The sequence below is a fragment of the Bombus pascuorum genome, chromosome 7 (genome assembly GCF_905332965.1).
Source record: "Bombus pascuorum chromosome 7, iyBomPasc1.1, whole genome shotgun sequence".
NCBI classification, from domain to species: domain Eukaryota; kingdom Metazoa; phylum Arthropoda; class Insecta; order Hymenoptera; family Apidae; genus Bombus; species Bombus pascuorum.
In genome coordinates, this window is record NC_083494.1 from 1,855,510 (window position 1) to 1,882,369 (window position 26,860).

Sequence of the window (26,860 nt, forward strand, 5' to 3'; positions counted from 1 at the left end):
AAAAAAAAAAAAATGATGGCTGCCTCTGTTTCCTGGAAAATATTGCAAATAGAAAAAGATGATATACGATATCATATTGGTCATAGAAAACTTTTTCCTTTTTCACTTCGTTCCTTTGCGCTCCATTTACAAGACAAACGCCGGCCAGTAATAGTGCGAACACCCTGTGTGTGGCATTATCAGAGAAAGAAGAAATTGAACTTCTGGTCGATACGAGCGAGAGCATAGCGCCGTATATAATTACTAAAGCGACAGTGTCGTCGTTAGTGAGAAGCATGCTCTTAGTGATGGGATCTGAAACACTCGAACCACGTGGAATTTGGATTGTATATGGCTCATTTGCTGCAACAATGACACATTATCGATCGAAATTGGGTACGTACGCACCTGGACGATGAGTTCTCCGACGCAGGAAATGACAGGTTCTAAGGATATAGATCCATTAACGTCGAGACACGAGCATGCTGGGTCGTTAAACTGGTCGGTAGCTATTGCACGCTCATCTACTCGTGATCGCGGAATCCTCGAAGCAGAAGAAACGAGCGTGGCTGCGTTTCTCGAAACCAAACACGCTAGTGACTTACCTGCAACAAGAAACACAGGAAATTAGATTAACATTATCTCACGACTATTTAACATTCGCTGCGAATCCCACTTTTCATTTCCCGTTTCATTTCTATGCTAACAAATAATTTTCATACACTACGTATCGTTATATCGTAAATTGTCTTTGCACATATTGTTGCAATAACGACATAATTCGAAAATCAGGGTTCCAAGCTTCAGGCTGTTGAAAGACTCGATAAGTCTTATCGATTGATAAGCCTTGATAGATTAAATCTTTAAAGTGACGAAAGTCTTGATCATCTTGGAAATCCTAAAAGCCTCGATCGTCTCGAAAGCATTGATAGGTTGGAAAGTATTGACAGGTTTGAAAATATCGATAGGTTCGATAGATTTCGCAAGCACGATGAGTACTCAATATCCCACAAGCTTCTTAATTACTTTCGTTCGGACAGTATCAGTGACATGAGATATTAAAATCGAGAAAGTTTGGATTACTGTAAATACATTTTGAACACCGATCAAATTTTCAAAACTTATGGAAACTCTCAAAGTCTCTCGAGTGTGTCAAGGGGATCAAGAATCTACCAAGATTCGTCAACAGGCGATTCAAATCTTTCGCGAAGTGATTCATATAAAATGCGCGTAAACATCCAAGCCAACGCTATAAAATCAAAACACAGAATCAGCGTGACTCACGACGTGCAAAAATAATCCGCCCAGATGGTCTCTGCTGTGTATGGGATTTAAAACGAAAACACGACTGTCCTTTGATATTGAATTATGAATTATGAGCAAAGTCAGATAAGTGAAGTAATTATTTACACACAGTGAATGGATCAGAAGAACGTTTATAAGAATGAGAATGAATCACTCGGCTCGTTCGAAATACGTCTTATGGATGAAAGTTGTCCACAGTCATGGAGCAAGCTTGTCATCGAAATACCTTGTAAATTGGCACCACCGTTAATTAGATAAATAAAACTCACAGCAGAAGTTCAAATCAGATGAAACTACGATTCGAAGCATTAATTTAATATTCTCGGGAGATTTAAGTCAAAGATCGTGGGGATAAAATGCAGGCAAGTTTATATTTGTAAAAGATACTTTGCAGAATCAGTGTCTGATATCTGTCCGAGTATTTATGCTTTCCGAAGCATCTCAAAGATATATGTACCGCTACGCGAAAGTCTTCTACATACAAAGCATAGCAAAAGGATGACGGAAGAGTCTGCGCCATCGACGAGATGACAAGGTCCTTGCATCTAGCAGCAGGGTCATTACTTTTCGAAACGACAGACGTATAGCGTCAATGTGCGGTAGAAGATTGACTAAGCGTGTTAGCGTTAGCAAGGCGATATTAGTTTTGATATTTCCTACGTGCTCGTAATTAACAATTAAAAACATATTTTACCGCCTTGATATGGCCGAACGCTTGTTTACCTTTGACAAGAGCGTAAGAAAAACGCTTTAGAAATCTATGCTTCGTAAATGCAAATTTTACCGACATTATTTGAGAACGTTCAGTTAACCTGCGACTGTAAATCGATTCAATAGGTTTGCCGCTTCCAAGAGAAACGAGCCTGCTACAAAATACAACGGGTTCGTCGCCTCATCAATGACGCGGACTCTTTCGTCATCCTTTGCCCATTATCCCATGTTTTAGCATACAGTATACTTTAACGTAGCGTATTCCTTTCAGATGTCTTCAAGAAGCATAAATACACGGACAGATGCGGACAAAGTCAGTCATTGATTCTGAGAAATATTTCCTTACAAGGTGTATTTTAATTTCGTCAGAAAAGTACAGATGACTCAGACTGTTTAGATTTCGTTCTTAGATACAGATCATGTTTAAGTTCGACTTTTATTCTTTATGAGGGAAGTTCAAGTACGAGTTTAGACTTTATTCTTCACGGGCCAAGCTCAGGTTCGAGTTCAGATTTCATTCTCAATTGTAGACCAACTACCAGTTCAAGTTTAGATATAATTTGTTACGAACCAATAAAATTTAATTTTTAATAGCCAATGAAGCTGGCTTTGCAATGAATTTGTAACGAAGCCTGTGACTGTCAAACGTTATAAAACAGTTTCTATCTTCGGAGTGTCTAATTTCTGAATCGTAGATTAGATTCAAGAGACTCTTCTAAACTGACGCAAAAACTCTGGACGTTGATGTAAGCAGCGATGTGTAAATAATAAATTATGCGGTAGCATATAGAGACATGTATAATGAAGAGGGAAAAAATTGTAATCGATCAATGTCGGGATATTTCTAAACGACAGTGTCGATACACTGTGTGAAAAGCAAAGCTGGGAACAGATCGATCGACACGGATCGATTTGAAAAAGCGAATGAAATCGAGGTAATGCAAAGCTCATAAAACTGCTACAGAAAATAAGGTCAAAAAGAAGACTTGCCAGGTTCGAAAAAAACCAAGTCCGCCGATATCGACGCGGCGATAATCCTTCGGTACAAAACGATCAGAACCATTTTATCGCGGCAATTAAAGTTTATCTAACCGGCCTAAATGTCGCGAAACGTTGAACGATACTGCCTATGGTGGAGCGTCATTAGCAGTATTCCAATTTAACGGTGAGTACTGTGACCCACGAGGAGCTATCAATGCCAGCGACACAAGCAGATATCTCGTTGCAAATAATAAACGTTCTGTTTGAACAACCTGCCACGACAGGCTGAACAGAGAGAAATCGCAGAGAAGAAACAATAATGGAGACACAAAGCTCTCGCTTGATCAAACGAACGTATACACCTAGAGCTAGAGATATAAGCAGCCTAGAAGTGCAATGCGGTCCCGTTCGTCGGTTTCCTCGTGACATATCACGAAAGGTTTCGCCATAATGCCACAATGTGCCTCGACACGGCCTCAACGCTTATTATAGCCAGCCGCTCGAGTTAAAGGGCAATCCTCCTCGCACAAATCGGTACAGTTTTGCGAAAGCGATTTAGTTGGACGTCGAACCTCTATAAATCTGCTCTCTCAGTCAGTGTATCCTCACGAAGAGATTGCACGGTTCACGCCGATGCCCTTACTGCTGACTAACACACACACCGACCTACGTCTGCCACCGGCGATGCCATCTCAAACACTTCGAACCGCTTCGTATTAGTATTCGAGTAGAAATCTCAATTGCTTCGAGCGTCGTTCGAAGCTTAAAATTCTTGCGACTCTTTGGCCTTGGTAGATTTTGATGCTTCGAAGTCTACAAAGTCTCGATCGCCTTGAAATCGATGTATCGGGTCCTCGCGTAAGTAACGCGACTCTTCTGACAGTTCAGTTGAAAACAATGGGAGTTGATACTATCGGAGTTTCACGAAATTGAAGAATCAGTAAAAATTGACAGGCAAGAATGATGAACTATAAAAAGTACGAGAAAATTCGTCACTGTTCCATCATCGATTGGCTTTTTATTTTCATCTGATGCGCGAAAATCAACGATTACTTATAGGGTGATCTGATGTTTAAGATAATACGACCTCTTTCTTTCTTCTTCAATGCTGTTTGGACGAAAGTAATCAAGAAACTCGTAAGACGTTGAATACTCGCCAAGCTATCGAAACCTATGGAAATTCCCAAGAAAACGATTCAAAACGATCAAGACTTATCGACACTTTCGCGAGTTTTCAATTTCGAATCGTGTTCAAAGTGATTCGAATTTTTTCACACATATACACACAAATCGGTAGCGATTCGAAGTGTTTCGGATCCCATCGCTATCTGTCATCGGTTTGATGACCGACGTTCGATCGAGGAATCTATCTGCTGTAAATTGCAGCATGTTGGATGCCATGCTTTTTCGGGACCAATCGTGTTATACGTTGCACTCTTGCGTCGATATTTCGTGAACGTTGCAGTTCACTTTTTCAGAACTGATGCGAAACTGAAGGCTTCGAGCCGTGTCGTCGTTATTTTTACACAGCGAGTACTCTGTGTACTCCGTGAACAATTGGCTGTTCGCCATTGTCTCATCAAAGCGAAAGTTGTTCTTCGATTTCAAATGTAATTTCAGGCTGATCGCACGATTTATGCCGAAAAATCGAAAACACGACGTCCATTGGCCATCGTGAAAGTTTGAAATGTAAAACATGTTTATATCGAGGAATACTCGGAGGTCAGCTCGCAGACACCAGATACAGAAGCGTAACGCGCAGTTCTCGATCTCCGTCCGATGTTCGTATACGCGAACAGAAAAGCAGAAACGCGAGAACGTTAAATTGCTACGTGGAAAAGCTCGTTAACGTCGAAAAACTCCTTTTGGCAAATCGAAATTCGACCGTCCATTCAATGTACATGAAACGCTCCGGGTGGCTTTCATTTCCTGCATTCTGTCGTATTTCTCCAGCGGCCTGTGCATTTTAAAATGAACCCTCATACCTATGCGGGCCGTGATACGGAAATTTGCGAATTTGTTAAAATTTTTAATCCCTCGCTCCTCTATTCCGCCAGATATATACGGTTAAATTAAATCGTAATATTGAAAAAGATAACAATCTATCGAATAAGGACCAGCTATGGCTATATTCGCGTGCGCTGTATTGTCTGTCTAAAAAATTTAATTAGCTATAGGTACATTTTTATAACCGCCCTTTCACAATATTCCGCATTCGGCGAGTACGATGAAAATCACACAAGGATTTCATCCTAATATCGAGTAATTGCGAAAATGATTAATTGTTACAAAGCTTTCGCTACATACGATTCAAACGAATTTTCCGTATGATTTAATGAACATTATGTCTCGTATTGCAGGCGTACATCGAAGAGTTCCCGGTAACTCCAAGATCAAACAACTGATACGATGTCAAAAATTAGGTCACCGAAGGCCGGTATTCATACGTAGATCTGTCATTAATAGACAGCTTTTACAGCTCTCCAATTAGCCGTAACCATTGGACACAGCATCGAGTTTGATAATTTACCAGTGGGACGATTAACGGTGCAGACACGAGTCGAAAGTGGCTGCGACAGCGTTAGCTACAACTGCAGTTGCTCTGCTCACGCTTCGTGTCTCGGCTAGCTGGCAAGATTTTTAAAACGATCGTCGTCGGCTGACACGCTCCGCTTCGAAATGTCGAGTAAACGTCGCGAGTATCTCCTTGTGCTATATCGCCACTCATTCATTATACTACGCATGATTTTATAAGACAGATACAGGTTTTTAGTGGACTTCTTAAAGCACCCTGTCTATTTTAATCTTTACAATAAAATTGTCGAGGTATAATTATTCTAATTTACTATAATACCGTAATTTTTTCAAATAGCTTTAACAAATCTTTGTTTTTTCTACTTCTTACGCATAATCTTTCACTAGTATAAAATTCTGATCGTTTCGCACAACATAAAGAGGTTGTTTTACATACAACTTTATATTCTCGTATCTATCTGTGTTTAACATTAGATCTATCGATAGCTAACACGAAGCTATTTCTACCAAAACCAGTGAAAATAAAGTCTTTAAAAAGTAATTAATAATAAAATATTTTTATATTTATTGATTTATTACTTTCTTACAGAGGCAATTCCATGTTACGTAGTACATTTTTGGTATTATTAATCCATCTAGGATCATGATCCCTAAACGAGGGTTGGCACATTTATAAAATTGTACAACCAGTCGTTTTAACTGATGTGGTATTCCTAGTGTTAGCATCTAGAGATCTAGCGATCGATCCGGAATTTTCCTGATAACTGATATCGTCGTATCGAATGATACGCGGTAAAAATTTTAAAAACGTGTGGCAAGTTGTACAAAACGAGGAAACTGGTTAATTGGAGTTCGATAAACAAATTGCAGGACCCTTTTACACCTTGACAAGTACCCGTCATTTTGGCTGGTATTGGTATAAGTAACCTTGATACAAAATTATATTCAGTTTTTTTTTTATTTGCGTTTATTTTGCAATCAATTCTCGTTAGAGAATTTTAAGTAAATTTGTCTGACGTGGTACTATGACATGATTAATAGTTGTTTATAGTATGTTTGATTCTACTTGAATCTAGTGCTTAGGTCTAAGGTGTAATGTCTTTTTAGCCTGCGGAACTGTTCCGACGTGTCGAGTAGTTGAGTAATTAGAGAGTTTTGGTGGTTGTTAACTCTTGTGCTGTGTCTATTGCTGAATTTGGAAATTTTCAGTTTGAATACATGAAGAAGAAAATAAAATTCATTATACTATTCTTTTAGTTATCGTCGCGAAAGTCATTACATCATTGCGGGAAAAAACATAACACGAAGTAGGAATTTTAAAATAAAATTGTAAAACCAGACAATTTGACTGATATGGTAGTTCTATATATAATACATTTCAAAACACATAATTGTTCGTCGTACCAATTATAAGCTTAATAATTTTTATTTCTCAGACGTACAACGACCAAGTTCAACAATGAAAGGGTTAATCGTCTTCTCGGTACTGTAGGTTAATCGTCGCGTCTCGTACGAAACCAGCAGATGTTCCAATACTCGATACCAAGCGAATGATAGTACGTGTCTCTGCTAAAGTTCTTCGTACGCGCTTTAAGCCGCGAAACTCTGTAAATTCACGTGGTAATAAATTACGTTGACATGAGATGTATGTTAATATCGTTATTCAAATTCTGTTTCTTCAATCGCATTCCGATGACTAAGCGGCGCTAAACAATTACAGGATTCGTCCACCGCACGGTTAGCTAGCATAAACGCCCGGTAAGCGTCGAGAAGCGAGTCGACAGTAAAAAGAAGGAGCGAGTGAAATACGCAGAACGGCGGGTAATTTGAGCGTAATTGGCCGATCCAATGTCAGAACGTGTCAATGCCGACGTTTACGACGCAGCCAATGGGACGTCCGAAGTCATCATTCGGAGGAATTAAAGGATTCGCGAAATTTTAAGCGCGGAAGAACCGTTCCAACGATTGTCCGGTAGTTTCCCTTTGACTGTGTGCACAGTGGACATTATCCGTTTCGTTTGCCAATTAATTACACGACTGCGGATTTTTAGCTATTTATTGGAAACTTAGAAGCGCGAAACTGTACAAAGTGATGCGCGAGATGGCAGAAAATATTCAAAGTAAAGTAGCGATTTGCTTTAATGGCTGAAATAAATCTTTATGCTGGTTCCATTTCCTTAGTTACGGTAATAGAAATAGGAAATTGCATAAAAATACGCGATCTATCGATTACGTTTCTCTTTATGTTTATCACGGTCGAGATTCTCGCAGCAGATACGCGTGCGCTAAATAAATTTTTCCAGCGAATCGCAGGGAAATTTCGAGCCGCGATACGTAAAACTGGGAATGTTGATTAAGCGTTAACGATATTGCCTTTACCCAGGGCGCGTAATTATTTTTCAAAATTACACCGATACTCTTGCTCTATTAAATTATGCAACAATTCCATGCTTTCGGTACAATTACGCGGATCGCGTCGTTAGCGACGAAGGAGCCGATCGTAAAAACGAGTTCGTGGAAAAAACACAGCAACGTATGTTTTTTATGCGGCGGATAGCAGCATTTCGAAGGATAAAAATAATATACATGCACGGAATATTCGCAATCGGAAAGATTCAGTAATTACATAACAGTACACATAGGCTGTACATGGCATTTTATGACGCGCGTGTATACTGCACTCGGTAACACGGTATCAACATAACGGACAGGGCTAACTGCTTTGCATATTCCAAGGCAACCATGTCAAACAAAATGTTCGTCCGTGTCAAAACTCATCCTTCTCGGGACTCCTAGACAATTTTACGTAAAACTATCACGTGTTAATTTACTTTTTAACATGTGCTCGTAACCCAGTTTCCAAGCGCTCTTATCGCCTCGTGTAAAATAATTACCCGACGGTAAATCCTCTTCGGTGAGGACGTGGCGACGTTCGCGAGCGTGCGGAACGATAAATGTCATTGCAATCGAATCGCGCGATCGCGGCGGCCCGTGTCAGTCTAATAAACGCATTCGAACAATCGCGTGTCCAGTCGAATGGAATTTCTCCGTTAACGTTGCGGAAGCTTTAATACCGACTTTCTCTTTAATCTTACGTTGCACCATCTGCGAAATCGTTATTCGCCACGTCGATTCTAGACTGACTATCCGCGCGAGCAACGCCAAGTCGAATGAAATATGCAAAGGCCAACGTCAGCCAGGCCCTTTAATTTCCAGCAGTTCTCACGACGCGCATTCACTTGGCGTCTTTAATTTCGTTAAGCACCATCGTCCGGCCAGCACGCATAAACTGACCGCTTCATTTCGCGCGAGTAATTGCTAGCCAATGGGGCGTTACCACGGAAATTACAGTCGTAGTCGTCCGTCATCGTCATCAGTGACACAGGCTGAGCACCAGGGCGACGTAGCTTTAAGCCTTGCAAGCAGTAAGTAGGATCTCGTCTGTACGTGATAGACTATGTAGAACGTACGTAGCTGTACATGCGGTTATTATAAGCGAGATCTATGCCCATATACGATAACTGTGCCGCTCTCCAGTTATGGCTCCTCTCTTTCCTCCTCTCCCTCTCTTTCTCTCTCTCTCTCCCTTCTCCTATCCTTCTCCTCCTTTTATTCCCTTACTCTTCTTTTCGTCTAACCAACGCAACGCGATAGCACCTCGATCGACCCGACTAATTAACGAGAGAAAAATCGGTTGATCGAATTTTTAGGATAATCGATAGAGGACTACTAACATTATGACTTCTGTTTTTCTGAAGGATTTCAAATAAACGAGCGATAGAAAAATATGACGTGAATCGTAATTGACAAGGACAATGGACAGATATAATACTCGAAAATAAATAAATATTACCAACGTTATTGATAGGTACTTATACGCACAAGTAGCATACCGCGTTTAAAACATAACACAGATCATTCGTTGCACATTATCGGCTACGTAACGCGGAGACATTAGCATTTTCCTTTTGATCTTCTAATCTGTCGTTAAAATCTTCCGAAAGTGGCAGATTAGGAATTTCTATGAACATTAGTACGCGTGTATGTATGCAGGATTATCGATTACTTTTCCTCTGTGCTTCGTACAATCTACTGGTTGTTTCTGTTTCGTGATTAGACCGCGAATTTTTATGCAAATTCCTCCTGGTATAAAATTGATCGAACAAATGGAATTTAAGTAGAAATTTACTTGACCGATTGAATATTACAACAAGTACTTTACTTTGATTATTTTCTATATTTCTTACGCGCTATGTGCAGTTTTGCAATTTGAAATTTCCTATAAATCCACGGTCTATTCGTGATTCACCGCTATTTTCCCTATTAAATGTTCCTTTAATTCGCTCAATAATTCTTCGTCGCTCGCACGTCTAGTTATAAATTGAAAACGTCAACCTGATCGAGGAATACACAGAGAGCATGATATAATCGAGTTTATTTAGAATATTATTCGGATAGTCGGTCATTCGAATAAGAAACGCTCGAGAAATCGAGATTTTACTGTATAATGTTCCGACACGTCACAATCGCGTTCCGCCAATGTTACACACTTACACGCGTCTCTACGCACTTTCTTATCGTAAAACTACCGCTTGCATCGACCCTAAGAAAATTCCAACATTTCCATATGTTTGATTCTCCGGCGAAATTAGCCGAGAAATCGTCGTTTTGCATACTCATTGTACGACAGTTGCAAACGCTCGTGGGACCGACGAAAGCTACTTTGTCACTTGGCGAAAAACAAACGTGACGAACACGTTCTAACAAGAATTTTGAATTTTACATTTGAAACATTCACGATGATTCGATGACACGCGTGTGGCTCTTGGAGAAGCGAACTGCCATATTTATGAAGCGTCGGAACAGGGCGCAAAAATGCTAATAAAAACGCGATTGAAAGACGAAGAGTGAGAAATGTGTGGAGCGTTTCGATCTGCCGATCAAAGTAATCGTAATAACGAGGCAGGTTGGCCGAGTTAGTTTATCGAAAGAAAATCCAACGAACGTGTTACCGCCTGTTTTTCCATTGCTTGCTAGTTTCTTACATTCTCGTCGCAACGTTTAAACTTCTTTCTAACTTTCGTTCGCAAGAAGTTTCAAGCGACACGCGTTATGTCGTCGATGGATAAAACGAGAAAATCAAATAGAAGAGAGAAGAAACGACAAAATATGACATACCGAGATGCGCGACCAATTTTTTCGGAAATAAATCACATTTATTTGCAGGCACTAACATTTCGTGTGCACATTTTCTCGCCAGTGTCTAAGTTTTGAATATTACAGGCAAGTGGAGGGACTGACTAATGAGTGTTTTAAAGTTGGATGCGGAAAATGGTTATACGGCAATCCAAGCTTTCAGATGGATGTAACTGAATATTTCCTGCCAATGCAATTTCAATGCAAGAGACTCCGATACAGAGAAAAATAGTATGCATGGGTCTTGAGATTTATCGCATGGAAGATACGTGCCAATATTAGAGTTAAATAGAATTAATTTCTCAATAGTTGCGTGATACGTCGTTGAGTACTTGCGTTTTATTGTTCCGTATTTTACAACTCAATAAGAATTCCTACATTTTCAACGCTTGTTATGTTCCTCCGACATCTATTCGTACTGTATACTACTTTTTTATTGAATGCACGATTGCGATGAATATTTTGTAAATGTCTGACGTTGACAAATATCTCTCAAATACACATTCGCGTTGATTTCAAATTTGCCCGATATAATTCGTAGCGTCTGGTCACAGTGCTAGTCAAATTTCAGAATGTACTTTGCCGAGCGTGTATGCGTATACGTATATGTATATTTCTCCTAACTTATTATGCTTTTTGTACGAAACGGTTCGTTCCACGAATAGATAAATAAAAGTACGCGGTTAATTTCGTTAGCGTAGTAGGGAGAAACGTTAGTTGGGAAAAAGAGGCAGCCAACAGTGTAGGACTGCGTCGATAACGCAACGTGCTTGTAACGCTGCTACGTAATCCGTCGGAAATGTGTTAAGACAAGTGAAAACGTCGAGTGTCTCGAGGTCGTGGGTACCAGTGAGCATCCAATTCTCCAAGCGGGTTTCCGAACCCGAGATAATCCAACGCTCGTCCGCGAAAAGAGGAAGGCACACGCGACAGATTCGATATACTCGATGTGCGTCGTTTTACGCGTTGATAGGACCGAGAACGACGATATTTTCTCTCATCGCTGGCAGCAATCTGCGCTCACAAATCTCCGCGAATTAACCCAAAGAGTAACGTTTTCGCTTAAACATTTTTCTCAGTTTTAAATGAAGTTTCATGGCAGCTCGTTTATACTCATTGCCGCCACTTCTAAATCCTTCGTCCGCGCGTTCTCTGAATTTATCGTCATTGTTTCTAAACAAACTGTGTTACTTTTCGAAACTGTACAAGCCGTTTTCTTAAGTCGAGTAACCAGCGATTCTTCGATAAATTTGTTATTATTGTCTATTATTGCGAAGAATATCCGCCTTTTCTACTTTGTCAGCAAAAGTGAACCTAATGGCATATTGCAACGGCTCTTAACTGTTTTCTCACTCGCTAATTATTAGCGTATTAGTCGGATGTAAAATAGTTAGCACGCGCGTTTATTTACTTACAACGAATCTCTTCTGTTCAACAAGGTTCTTTGCACCCGGAATTTTATTTCAATTTTGTCACCAGCAGTTCCCAACACTTTTAATTGTATTATTTGAAATTTACCTTAACTAAAAAATAAGACAATTTAAACAAATAAAGGAAGAAACAAGTTCACTTAAATATCAGTTTTATTCACACTATTGTTGTATTTTGTAATTTTTAAGAGCATTATGTATCTAGAAACGATTTCCAGGATTGCATCCTTTAACACGTTTCATAAAAAAAGGTGGGACTGAAAAAATGTCGAGTGGGACAAAGGAGCTCCTCGGATAAAAACTGACGTCGAATCACACCCGCAAAGGGTTAAACGTACGATACGTATGTGGCATATAGTTCCTCAGTTTCGCATCTTAATGTCAATGTGCCACAATGGTAACAAATCGATGAAATGCAGAGACAAATAATTCATTCTTAGAATTATTTTATGCGGATTCCGCATTCTTTACAAAGAATAGAAAAAAATATATAGGTTAAAGAGTTTCAGATAAATTGCCCTACAAATGGTCCAGCAATACAATCTTTCACTGGAAAACTATGTAAAATTGATACGAGGGCGAGGATCGAGGGTTTAAATTTTGAATCGAGTGTCGAGGGTTCGTGCATACCAGGTAGGAAAGCTATAACGCGATCGTAAAATTGGCATGGAATGGAAACATATAGATTATTGATTATTGTTGATTATTCTACTGGAATGGAACTATTTATTGTAGCTTGAAAACAAATAATTTCTTTTTAACAATAACGTTCAATTATACCTACGGTAGATTTTTAACAGATTCCTAAAATAAGCAATTTTTCAATAAGTTAAAATGAATAATATGAAATAAATAATCTTCTCCTGACAATAACATGTAATTAATTTTTAACAAGACAGACCTTGTCCTCTTTGTTCCTCAAATCCGATGCGATCTTCTCCTTTGTGCGTTCCAATGATATTTCCTACAATTAACTCGAACGATTCTGCAATTTCACAACTTTTATCCTTCTCCCTGCGACAAATTACAACTTGTCTTCCGTCGAAACCAGTAGTTCTTAAATTTTTTGCTGAATTACGAAAGTAACGATATTAAACAAACTAAATACACTATGTTGTCCCAGAAGTGTCTTTCGCTACCTGCACGCAGCTTCATTATACGAAGCATTGCTTTATCTGGCAATGTTCATACAAACACGATGTGTCGTCTTCAGCCGTTTAATTGTCATAGGAATTGTCGTTTCGTTTGCATTAGAAGAAAAAATATCGTATATTTCTTATATTTATTTTATTTATTATATTCTTAACATTATTAAGCAAATACGTGGCAGGTAAAATTGTTTCTAAGAATTGCTAGATCGCGGATAACAAACTATTAGCAAGACGCGAAAATAAGTATTTTGCCAAGGATCTAATCGCAGAACGGTCTCGTAAGATGCTTACGAAAAGATATTTCGCGCAACGAAAGAAACAGAGCAGACTTTCGAGCGATTTGTCTGCGCCAGTCCGCTTAATGACAACGGCAAGAAGAAGCTTAAAAGTAATTTAGGAACTCACGGCAGGCAATTGTGCGTAGGCACGCGCGTGCTTCGTGACCGCAGAATCGCTACGGCAACTGGCGGTATTTACATGCGTAAGCTGTTCAATGAACGCGCGGAAATTGAAACATCGAATCGCTTAAGCGCAAGTTGCCGAAGGAAACGGAAAGAGGGAAAGAAGGAGAACGTCCTCGCGACGCTTGCTACGCTCCATTAATTTTATTACGGACCACCGAGCACGCGAATTCTCGTCTGAAACGACATACCGAGAGCGGAGATTGAAGTTTTCCTTCTTCCTTTCTCTTCGGCCATGTCAGCACGGTGTTCTCGTTTTAAGCGCTCGGAATATCGTTAGAAGACGATAGATCGAGCCGCGCTGAATTTTGCACGCGTACCACCGAAACGAATAGCTCGCTGAAATCTCGCAATCAACCGACACTCGAAAAGGGAAGGAAACCGCGATGGCACGAGCAGAGAAAAGTTGTTATTAACGTCGAAACGCTGTTACATTAGTCTCCGCGCCGGTAGCCTTGACTTTGTCGCAGCCAAGTGTATTAACGACGAGTAAATATTCCCTGCTCTTAACCCACGAATCATCAACGTTGTTACATTTACGCAACGTTTTACCAAAGATTCCTTTTTACATCGTCGAATTCCGTTTTTCGATATCGCGGCTTCCAAAGGGAATTCCAACGATTCCACCGATATTCGTTGCATCGCTGTTTACTCAATTTCACGAAATTTCGCGAAATCGAAAGAAGCTGAAGCGTTCGTAAAATACGATAAACTGTAACGCTCGGTCGACTTGACGAATCGAATGAACTACGTTTAGACAACTAGTCGTCTATTTTCCATATTTTGACTTTGTTACGTGACGTTAATTGGCCACGTTTTTTTCCACGACGCGCTGTAAAATATGCGAAGTAAAAATAACGAAGGCCATATATAGTTTGCGGAAATTTTTAGAATTCTCGACCATGTGCTGCCGCGTCCGAATATTAACCATCTGCTCGAGGTTTCTGCAGATTTGCGGCAGCGCAACGACTAATGGACAATAATCCCTAGCGGTTCTGTAGGCGGAAAGTCGAACGTGCCGACAGATCGTCACGTTCAGGCGATTTTCATACACGCGCGTGTGGCCAGCGTTCACCGTGACATCCATAAATAATCGGGTAAAACGATTCTCCTTAAAACCGTCACTGATTAAATCTTCCGCCGTTCGACTGCCACGGATTAACGTGAATTAAAACGTGTTGGCGGCGAACAATCTTATCGGATTACTTGCGTCAAACGGAATCGATAGTTACGTAACTATCGATCGCGGTGCGGCACGACAGGAAATAACGCGAGACCAGCTTGGTCTCTGAAATTTCTAATAAACTTGATGAGATCGTAATCGAATCGCGTATCGCGAATTTCACGCGATTATTGCTTTAAATAGCATTAAAGTTAAACCATCCGTACCGGCTGATGCTGCATACTTTAGTGAGAGAATCTACGTACAACGAAAAAACGCAAAGGATTTCGGATGAACATCTATATCCGGCACGGCTCAATTTTGGATTTGCGAATGATCAAGGGAATGTTTTATGTACTTTGGTATATCTCGACGCTATCTAACGTTCACGAACAACGTTCATGGAAAATATATTTCAAAGCGTTCGATCGATATAGACGATTTTATTGATGTACCAAAGTGGTTAAAATACCATTTGTTCCGAGACATCGCGCATAGTTTTACATTGACACAGTCCAGTGTTAAAGTTCGCGAATCTATGTAATTTTGTTTTCTCCAATACGTATGTGGAGTACAGAAAAGGTATGGTCGATTAGTTGGAAATGGCGAGCGAGATGAAGCTGGTATTATGAGAGCCAAATAAATAGGAATAAAAATAGAAGAGTATGCCGAGGAAACAAGCTAATTGTGCAGAGAGAGGAAGCTGTTTATGCGTAAAAGTATAGAGCAGAGTGATTAATGGTGCATCAACATCATCATTCATTACATTAGCCCGTAGCGAATGATGAAAGCGTGCCGTGTCAAAGCAAGTGCGAAATCAATCGTCGGTCAGGTCGATGCACCTGCACACCAATCACAATCAATGCTGCGTTCTCAATAACGCGCAACCATAGACGCGTACGGCACCGTAATACGCCACAGTAGGGCATAGTATAGCGATCGGTTCGAATAATCGCCATTATTTTCGATAGCGCCTTGGAATTTTTTTTTTTTTTTTTTAAAGAAAAACCGGCGCCGCCCCAACATTTATTACAATAAATCGCGGTACGCTCTTCCGCTGTATACCGTGTTGCTATAGCAATAGCGCAGCGTAGCGTGGCGTGGCGTGGCGTGCTGCGCCGTACAGATAAGTCGAGAAGAATACCACTCGCGAATTGAGATCCGGACGTGGCCGAACGAGCCGCTTCAATTTCAGTTCGCATGCGTCCGATAATTACGTTGCTGATCACGGGTCGAGCCGAGTAGATTTAAATCACGCGATATCCAATCACCGTTTGATACATTCTGTAATAAAGCAACGAGTGCAGGACGAATACGTTGCGCAGACTGATAACGCCAGGCCAAAGAAACTTTAATCGATGCTCGAAATATAGACGTTCGCGATCCCATCTACCCAGCGATGTACGTATTTTTGCGCACGAGCCAGCACAACTGTTAATCAACTGAATTTAAATTACTTACTACGATGTTTTACTTGCTGGCGATCCTGCCGGCGAGATTACGCGCGTTCATAAATGTTTGCAACGTTCCTGCTGTAAAATACGACCGGAAGTACTTTCGAAAATGTTCATTCTCCAGCCAGGCTTTGACCAATTTCGTTCGACCGCCGACAGCCAACCAAAGCAACAATACAATCGAATCGTTTCGTCGGCTATGAAAAAGATTTTAACAGCGATAAATTAAAATTTAGTGGCTTTGGTTAACGTAAAAATCTGGCCGCTAGCTTTAACAAATTTATTCGACACAGCGGGATTTATGCCACTGCCAGATAAGAGATCACTTTGATCGATCACTGAGATCAATTTGACGATATTTCTCAGTCAACGAGTTAATATTTCCAACGGAAGTGTTGATGAATGTTTACTACGAACAATGATAATACATGCGTTTCTAACTGAACTGCGACTAAAGTTTCGGCAAATCTCAGACGCCAAGGAGACTTTTCATCGCCGCCCTTAACCAGTTAACTAGCAACGATTACGTCTTTGGTTGGCTCACAAGAGGAAAAAACACTCTTTTTACGAATGTTCGGTAAATCTGTAAACGCGGTAACGAACAAATATATCGGCACAGATTTTTCTTGCAAAAAACCTGTGCGAGTCTGTGTAACTTCTGATTGCTTGATCAATTAATTTGTAAAATAACTTTTCATCTCGAAATTAATAAATTTAATAAAGAAATTAATAAATTAATAAATTTAAATATATCATTAAACAGCTGTAGAATAAAAATATATAATAATACAGTTGTGAAAGTACACTAGCATATGTGTTGGCGTATTTGTCGATCTTAACAGCTAGCATCAATTCTAAGTATTATTTTTTATTTTATTTATTTTATTTTTACTAGGTCCGTGCCTTTCGGCTTTGGGCGAGTTTTCGGTTTTACATTTCGTTTACCTATCGCGCTTTTTACATTCTCACAGTCTTATGGCGTTATCACCTTATTGCCTCCTCCCTTATATCTATCTAACTAAAGTCTAAACTCGTTTCCTTGTCTATATCTATCAAAACTCTTTTCTTATGTATCTACCTCCCCTCTTATCCACTCTGTTATATTGCACCACATTATATAATTTATCTCTAAAATTATGGCAACTTTTGGGTCATTATACTGCTTAATTTTATTTATTTTATTTATTTATTTATTTTTATTTTGTCCGTGCCTTTCGGCTTTGGACGAGTTTTCGGTTTTACATTTCGTTTACCTATCGCGCTTTTTACATTCTCTCAGTCTTACGGCGTTATCACCCTATTGCCTCCTCCCTTATATCTATCTAAATTCCCCTATTATCCACTCTGTTATATTGCACCCCATTATATAATTTATCTCTAAAATTATGGCAACTTTTGGGCTTTTGCCTCCTTGCTGTGCTTCCTTATTATCGTTCCTCCCCGTCTTGTATCGCCCTTCTCTTCTCCACTATTATTTTTAATTCCATTAGTCCTTTTCCAGTCTCGTTTAGTATTTCTTCTGTTTCCTTTGGTCCTCCCGTTATTTCGCATTCTTCTATTACGTGTCTCAGGTCCTCTTCTTTCCTTTTACATAGTCTGCATCTTTTTTCTTCCTCTTCTTTCCAGTATTCCCTTGCTTTGGCCTCGTTTCTACATCTGAATCTTGCTATTATTTGTCTGTCCTTCCACTTCATCCTCCCTTCTAAGTATCAATTCCAAGTATAATATCGCATAGCTATAAATACGTTTTGTGCTGTACATTACATATCAAAGATTACAATATTATTGCAATTGTTATTTATTTAATTGCGATTTATTCCTCTTGCCTCTGGTTTTCTGCCGATAAAAATGTATAACGAATCGTTTTTATCGAAATGTAAAATTTCAATTACAAATCTACGAAATTCATACGAGATTCGAATCTTGAAACTATCTTGCAAATAAATAATGTAGAAGGGATACAAGAGCCGATACGAGGAACTTCTTTCTCCCATAAAATTTACTCAAAATGAAGATTTACAACCGTTTCGTGATACATGACGAAATTGTGGTACAACTATTTTCAATCTCTGCTTTATATATTATTTTATATATACTCTATATATTAATTTGCAAAGAGAAGCGAACGAAGAATCGCGTCTTTTACAAACTCATACAGAAGTTTACGAAATCGCTGACACTCGGTTTTTTATGGGAAGGCACGCAACTTTGTAACTTCCCGTGTTCTTTTCTCTCCGGACATGTAGTCCGGTTTTGATGACACCAAACAGTGCGTTATCTTCCCTTGTTCACTATCGAAAACCATAAATTACCGAGGGAACATTGTTTAGCTACCTGCTTCCTTACTGATTCCTGCGAATATCTAATGCTAGTGTCAAGACAACTCGCGACAATAAACTCATACTGCTAACAAATGTAGTGTTAAATTAAAATAGAGAAAGAATTACTATTTGCGCGTAATTACATTAAACGTTTGTATTTTATTTCAATTTCAGTGTATTTTTGTACAATTTTTAAATTACTACCTCCATCGTTTTTAGCTGTATATTATTACTACACACGTTAAACTTGTCAATAAAGAAACAAATACTATTTTTTTATTTTAATTAGTCGTCAACAAAGAGCAATTATTTCTGCGTGTGATAAAAAGAAGTTGCAGTCACTCGTTAACGAGTGAAAATATTCGTAATTTCGTCATTACGAAACCATCATGGGACATTAAAAAAATCTATCGAGGTCATCGTGTATTGGATATGAAAAATACCGAAACTTTGTCCTTTTCCATTTTTCTCGCAAATCTACAACTTACGGGGAAAATGGTGGGAAGTAATAGCGTGAGCACTGGGTATAGCGGTATGGTTTCGTGCGAGTCGCATTGTCACATTAGTAGTAATTTTTGCCAAGGCCACGTTAATTTTGCAACATGCAACGCGTAAGTAGTTCGAGGAGAATTAAAATATATTACAAGAAGAGATTGTTATAAGTGTAAACGTACGTAAAAGAACACCGCAAGGTTATAATAATTAATCCTGCACGCGATAGTCGAATAATCAACTTTTTAATTGTGTTTAATAGCGAAGCGTAAAACAAACCACAGAGACAATAAATTTCTCGAAAGCGTAATTTTTCAGCTGAATTTAAACTCGTATTCGCTGATAACTACGTACGCGTGGGTGAATCATTATCATAAACATAAATGAAAAAAGAAACTATATAGAAATGAAACGAACAACAAAGAATTCGAAGGTACTTGAATTAATATCGCGGTCCATAGGGTTTGGGTCTCTGTGAAAATAAAATGTTCAAAAATATCAAAAGATATCAGTGGAAAATATACCTTTAAGGAAAAATTATATAAATCGCTTTTCTGTGATCGAAGGCTGAAATCAGAAACACGATACGGAGTTTTAAATAAATATATCTTTTTCGAAACTAATCGTTCGACAGATGATGGCTGATGTCAGTAATATTCTAAACTATATTAACTACCGTACGATATAGAACTTTGTTTCTTCTTTCTTAAATTAATTTTCCAATGCATAAGGAAAGGATCATAAGAGATATAACCTAGCAAACACGAAGATGGCACCCCGCTGGGGGTAGCCCATTTTTATTTTTTTTCCCCAATAAATAAGATATAATACTTTACCAAATGTCCTTCAGGACAAATTGTAAAGAAAACCAAAATAAACTATTAAAAAAAAAAAAAAAAAAAAAAACAAATAAGGAAAGGAACATTCAACGATGACAGTTATAATCAATTTTTAGTATTCGAGTATTGGTTCTTTTTTGGAGTAATATTTTTACTGGATACTTTCGTCGAAGAAAAAGGCGCAACATCAATGCTATCTCGAACATCTTCCTATCTATTGCTATAGCCGTCGGATAACCTTGCTTCAACTGAAACGCAATAAATGTTAGAATTTAATCTTAAAGTGAAGATTAATAATCTGTGGAGGACACAATGTTTATGTTAAAATAATATTTTAGTGATATTTATTAAACAGAACTACAGAACCAAATGTATATAAGCGAGTGATATAATTAACAAACTATGGAGATTGTTGATTAGGAGGTAATGATCCATGATCCCTTAAATATTTTGAACCCCATTCTCTATACAGTAATGAGTATGACCTGTGTGGGTGTCTGCGTAGGAGTATTTGTGCCTATGCGTGTAATATCGTTGTATTCCAACAATAAAAATCCTTAATTATGGACCAAGCAAACTTCTCTGTTAAAGACCATCTTTTTCCTTAACACAAAACGCTCTTTTACCTGTTTTTCTTCCAACATATGCAGTAAGTATAAACGCAATTTTGTTTAGCTCGAATAATCACGATATTCACGTTCTGGCTCATCGTCGATTATTTGTTACACTTAAATGTATAAACTCGCAACATGTTCTTATTCGTTTTTTCACTAATTACATTTGATTAATTAAATTTAGATATTACGGCGGATAGAAATTATTGTTAAAATTTTTGTAGTCATCTTCACCGACACATTGACACCTTCGATTGCAGAGCAATTTGAATATTCGTGAAAGGGGAAGCTAGAAGATGATGGAGACCCTTAAAAGCTTACATAGTTAACGGCGAACACAAGCCCCAAGGTTTATTATGGCAAGCCATTTTCTATTGAAGCACCGAACAAAGCGTCAAAGACGCATCTACTTGGAAAGGACGTGGATTTTCCCATAAGTAGCGCAATCTTCCGTCTGCACTGTGCTCATCCTCTAAGTTGGAATTAATTAAGTAGCGAATACCGGTAGATCTTGAAAATGACAAATATTTGGTGGCAGTATTACGAAAATATGGATGGCCTTAAAGTATCGTTCGAAGGAAAATTGCTTCAACAAATATTTTCATTTCTTTTTCATGCGCAGAAACGTCATACAATGCATTTAATATAAATACGTTCCTACATTTCTCGCAATAACTGCTCATCTAACTATAAATGAGTAGTATTTAAACTCGATGAAATGAATAGTACGAGTAGTATTTATACTTAATGCGAGGCACACTGAGGGCAAAAGCAGAATGAGCCTTATATTTCTCTAATGTGAGATTATATTAGGTTGTCCCAAAAATGTCTTTCGCTATCTGCACGCAGCTGCTTTATATGGCGATGTTGATACAAACATGAAACCTCATCTGTCAAATTTTATTTTTTATATTTTTTTATTTTATTATATTTTATGGTCTTTATCTTCGATCGTTTTCTAGCCGTCGTAGGATTAAAACAAAAAATGCTAATAGTATCAACCTAATAGTATCGGTTTATTTCAGCAACGCGCATTAATCGTATAAAAGTAGGGGAAATCATTTTCATCAAACGAAATCGATTGTTGCATACGATATTTCGCGATTACAGCTATTTTACACTTCAAATTGCCGACTTTGTCGAGTATTTGAGTTAATTCAGTGTTGCTCTTAAGGCGGATTCTCGTGTAACAACGATAGAAGCAAGTGATCCTTATGAACTTCTTTTAGACTAGACCTTTTCGGCATTTAGATCATTGTCTCGAAGTAGCTTCTTTTATTTCAATTCCTCCTATCGCTTGTTGACTTTTTAAACTGCCACGTTCAATAAGCTTTTAAGCTGGCGTGCACGATAACCGAAACGCTAATCGATTAAGCAATTTCGGACAGAGCTCGCTCAGTTGGAAATTTCTCCAAAGATCGAACCTGAAATTTTTATTTGATCATTTATTCTTTTTAAACGATGCGAGTTCCGCTTAACTGTCGAAAAAGGTAAGTTACTCTTCCGGAGGCTAAAACTTCCAATTTTCCATGTTTTCTTTCAAAAGTAGGTTCGACCCCGACGCGAACTATGGAACTTTGAGAAAATTCCCTAACTTCTGCATTCTGATGACTGCGACAGATGCACGCCAACGATGGTAACATTGTCAAAGACAATCACAGGACTTGTATAAAATACAACAAACGCCAAGTCGAACTGAAATAAAAGAATTACTACATTTACATCCTAAGAAGGTCTACTTCCGTGTAGCTAGTAGGTAGTCGACAAAATATTCATAAAAATCACCTGCTTCCTTTGTCGTTACACGAGAATCATATATTTTGTTATGCCATGTACCTCTTTTTTGTTTTTTCTTTCGTAAAAATTGCCGAATCTCTGCCAGACAAATCTCAATTTGCAAAAAGGAACCTATGGTAAAAATCATGGAAATAATAATAACGCAACTCGATTCGAACGAGTAGAATTCCTTTTTTTTTTTCTTATCATTGACAGTGACACTTTTCCAGACTGTTCGCATCGAACATGATCTTCAGCAAACTTTAAACAGTATGCTTACCGTTTCTCTGCTAAGGAAGGTCGGTTGTTTTCATTTTTCCTTGTTGTTTGCTTTCTCACAAAATTCCACGCACGTTCCTTACATCTGTTGTGACTCCTGCTTCTTCGGCTATTTGCCTTACGGTTCCCTTGAAATTTGAAGCAGCACGCAAAATTGCAGATGTGGCGCGATGTTTGCCTATTCCTTTTCTTCCATAAATTCTGTATCTTCCCCGAAATTATATCACGCTATTCATGCTATTTAATAATTGCAGAATATTTTCCATCCACGACAGCAAAGTTCGATCAATTACTCATCTAAAACTTATGGAAAGTTTTCGGTGGATCGTTTAAACGGAGCCTTTGAAGATGAATAAACGAAGGAGGCAGAGGAATAATAAAAAGCGAGTAAAACTGGAAAGAATCAAAGAACAGAATATCGCGACTCGTTTCATTTCGTTCCTAACCGAGCTCATATTGCCAATATTTTCATTGCTCTTTTCCCAAACTTGAAGAATATAGCTCGCAAACGAGTTGCAACTGTTTCCTTATCATCTAACAAGCGGTTTCTTCAAACAATTCGCAAAAGACTGGATTTCTTGAAAAAATACTTGAAATAACAGTAATAAAAGAATCGTTCATGGAATATGTACTCGCACTTGGGTATAATCAGATTGCGAATTTTTATGCAAATTTATATTTTTGGCTATGCAAGTAAAAAAATAAAACTTGGGTAAAAAATTGACTCTTTAAAAGCTTATCAAACGTCGTGGAAGCTACTATTTATTTGTTTTATGGTTACGTCTCCATTCACATTATCTTATCTTATGTCCTATTACTACCACAAAATCTATCTTCTTACCCTTGTAATTTCACTAACAATAAATTAGAATTAAAAGCAGAAGTAAGCTTAACGTAGATCTCAACTTGAACATACACATAAACATGAACATATGTTAGACTTAACGAAACGCTATACACTTTGACTGTTTTATATCCGTGGTGGGCGGCAGAACAGTGTAAGTCAAATTTTGGCTCATTAAAACTGTACCATAAAAGATATACATTGCAAACACGAAGATGGCACCCCGCTGGGGGTAGCCACCCACATGCTATATTTTTTTTTTACGAATAAGATATAACACTTCACCAAATGTCCTTCAGGGCAAATTGTAAAAAAAAACCAAAATAAAAAAAAAAAGAAAAATTAAAACTGTACCATAAAAGATATAACCTAGCAAACTCGAAGATGGCACCCCGCTGGGGGTAGCCACCATGCTATATTTATTTTTTTTTTTTACCAATAAGATGTAACACTTCACCAAATGTCCTTCAGGACAAATTGTAAAAAACCAAAATAAACTAAAAAAAAAAAAAAAAAAAAAAAAAAAAAATAAAACTGTATAAGTACACCAATGTATACGCATATTCTACGTTGCTGTTTTTTACTTATCCAAAAGCTTCGTCTGTACTATCGAGATATGTACAATTTTGTGTAGACATAAATAATATTGCAATACCAAACAAAGATTCGATCGGATATCTGGGCATGATTCTAGACAGAAGAATGACATGGAAACGGCACATCGTAGATAAATCCAAAGAACTGAAAACAAAACTAAAAAAATTCTACTGGCTCATCGGCAGACGCTCCAACCTAAACATACAGAGTAAAATAATGCTATACAAAGCCATACTAAAACCTGTTTGGACCTATGGGATCCAACTATGGGGAACAGTGAGCAGCTCCAACATAGAAATTCTCCAACGATTCCAATCAAAAACTCTAAGAACCTTAATAGATGCAGCTTGGTATGTTACCAACGAAACGATACATCGCGACCTTAAGATACCCACAGTCAAAGAAGAAATAACCAAGTTCAGAAATAGATACGATATAAGAGTTAAGAACCACCAAAAGCCATTAGTTACTCAATTACTTGACACGACGGATCAGATCCGCAGACTAAAAAGGAAATACCCCTTAGATCGAAGCATTAGAATCAACTAGAATCAAACATACTATAATATACTTTTATAATCCAAGTTACAGTACCACGTCAAAAAAATTTACCTAAAATTCCATAAAAGATATAACTTAGCAAACACGAAGTTGGCACCCCGCTGGGGGTAGCCACCCACATGCTATATTTATTTTTATTTTTTATTTATATTTATATAAAATTTATATTATTATATTTTTTGATTTATTTATATTTATCTTTTTATTACCAATGAGATATAACACTTTGCTAAATGTCCTTCAGGACAAATTGTAAAAACCAAAATAAACTAAACTAAAAAAAAAACTTAAAATTCTGTAGAGAATTGATTGTAAATAATCTACTAAATAAAAAAGAATTTTGTGTAGATTAGCCGCGTAGTAGTGACACACGTATGTGAGTATGAATGTACGTAAGTATGTGTGTGCACAGCGTCTCGAAAAACAGTTGAGTGCAGTGTGGTATGGAAGATGGTGATACAAAGAGAGTGCTGAGACGCGTGCAAATGTATATCGACGAAGATCCTGAAAATCGTTTTGTTAGAATTTAATCTTAAAGTTAAGATTAATAATCTGTGGAAGACACAATGTTTATGATGAAATAATATTCAGTGATGTTTATTAAACAGAACTACAGAACCTGGTGTATACAAGCGAGTGATGTAATTAACAACGTATGTAAGAATTGTTGATTGTTGGCCAGTTACTCTCAGACTGGACTTAGGTAGTGACCCATGATCCCTTAAATACTTTGAACCCCACTCTATACAGTAATGAGTATGTCTTGTGTAAGTGTCCTGTTCAAATGCCTGTGTGGGTGTCTGTGTAAGGGTACTTATACCTATGCGTGAAATATCGTTGTATTCCAACACGTGTATGAAATAAATCTAAAACTATTTTAATATAAATTCTAAGTGTAATCTTAGTGTTCCTTTACTTTTATTTCGGCGATTGAAATCCACAATTCTCAACGTGTACAACTCGTTTACCGTCTCGATTTATTTTTGTAGAACGTCTTATTCGTCACAAGCACTGCCTGCTGAAATAAACGTTAGTCAAACTGGAACTTTTGATGAAGATAAGGTGTCATTGTTCTCAAAAAAGGAGGAGTTCCTTCTAAATCGAGTATGATTTATATTTTGCAAGTCGATATTTCATTTCGTCAATCGATCGGTACTTTGTATTAACTTCCACGTTCAAAATTTAGCACGCGATCTTGCATTGCATTTAAAATATGATATTATTATTAATTATTCTGACTTATATTCTTTCGTCCAACTAAACACGCATTTTGTTCGTGTAACTTGGCACTTTCAAGTTTCCTATAAACGTAGAAAATTCCGCGGTCTGTTCGCGATAACTATTTATCAAATTTAATCGTAAAAGGGCCTCTCATTCACGCGCGAGCAACACGAGGCCGATTTATCGAAGCTATGAAATGGCTGAGGATCGTTGGAGCGAAATTTTATTCCAACCAGAACATTACGATATTATCCGAAAACAATGCAATTTTTATCGTAGCGAACAAACCAAAATGAAACGAGCGCGGGCTGTTACGATCGCACACGTGAATTAACATTTTACCAATTATAAGGAATTATAGAATGAGCGGATGAGCTTATCGTTTGGAAATACTACCATATACATACTATATGTGTAGGTATTGTTGCGGTAGACGTGGTAAGTTTTCGAACGTGGAATTCAAACACAATGTGTGATACAGTGGTGTTTTGAACAACCAGATATTATATCGAGTAATTCTCGTCAGTAATTCCACATACTTGCACCGCGTCTTTCATCGATTTTCATCGGAAAAACGTACAAACGTTGGATCGATCGAGCGTCTATACAGGGTGGTGGAAAATGGAGCCGAGCAGATTCAATGGCTCAAAGTGAGACGAGAATCAAGAATAATAACGTTGCATGGGGGAACTGATGTGTGGGGAAAATGCAACTTGCAAATGTGCCTATTGTGCGTGTACAGAACTAACATGGTGAAATTCTGTTTTCTACAAAACTGGGCCCGATGGGACGGTTTGCCCCTAACCCCAATGAAGACTCGACATACATATATCTAACAAGAGCTTTTTTTAAAAATTATACAAACAACAAATGGAGATTTTTCACCTTTTTAATTACTCGCACGCCTTCATGAAGCGTTCCCTCAAACGCGAAGAAAAGATGGCAAAAATA

General features: G+C 38.1%; 1 protein-coding gene and 1 long non-coding RNA gene across 3 annotated transcripts in view; one reads left to right on the plus strand and one right to left on the minus strand.

Annotated features, from left to right (window-relative positions):
* The window catches only part of LOC132909054 (uncharacterized), a 517,795-nt gene extending 511,338 nt beyond the window's left edge, over nt 1-6,457 (plus strand). The window contains exon 3 of the long non-coding RNA XR_009658485.1: nt 6,050-6,457. This is a non-coding gene — a long non-coding RNA (uncharacterized LOC132909054). The remainder of the gene's footprint in view (nt 1-6,049) is intronic.
* Nucleotides 1-26,860, minus strand: part of LOC132909026 (CCR4-NOT transcription complex subunit 6-like) — a 464,578-nt gene that overhangs the window by 299,157 nt on the left and 138,561 nt on the right. The window lies entirely within an intron of this gene.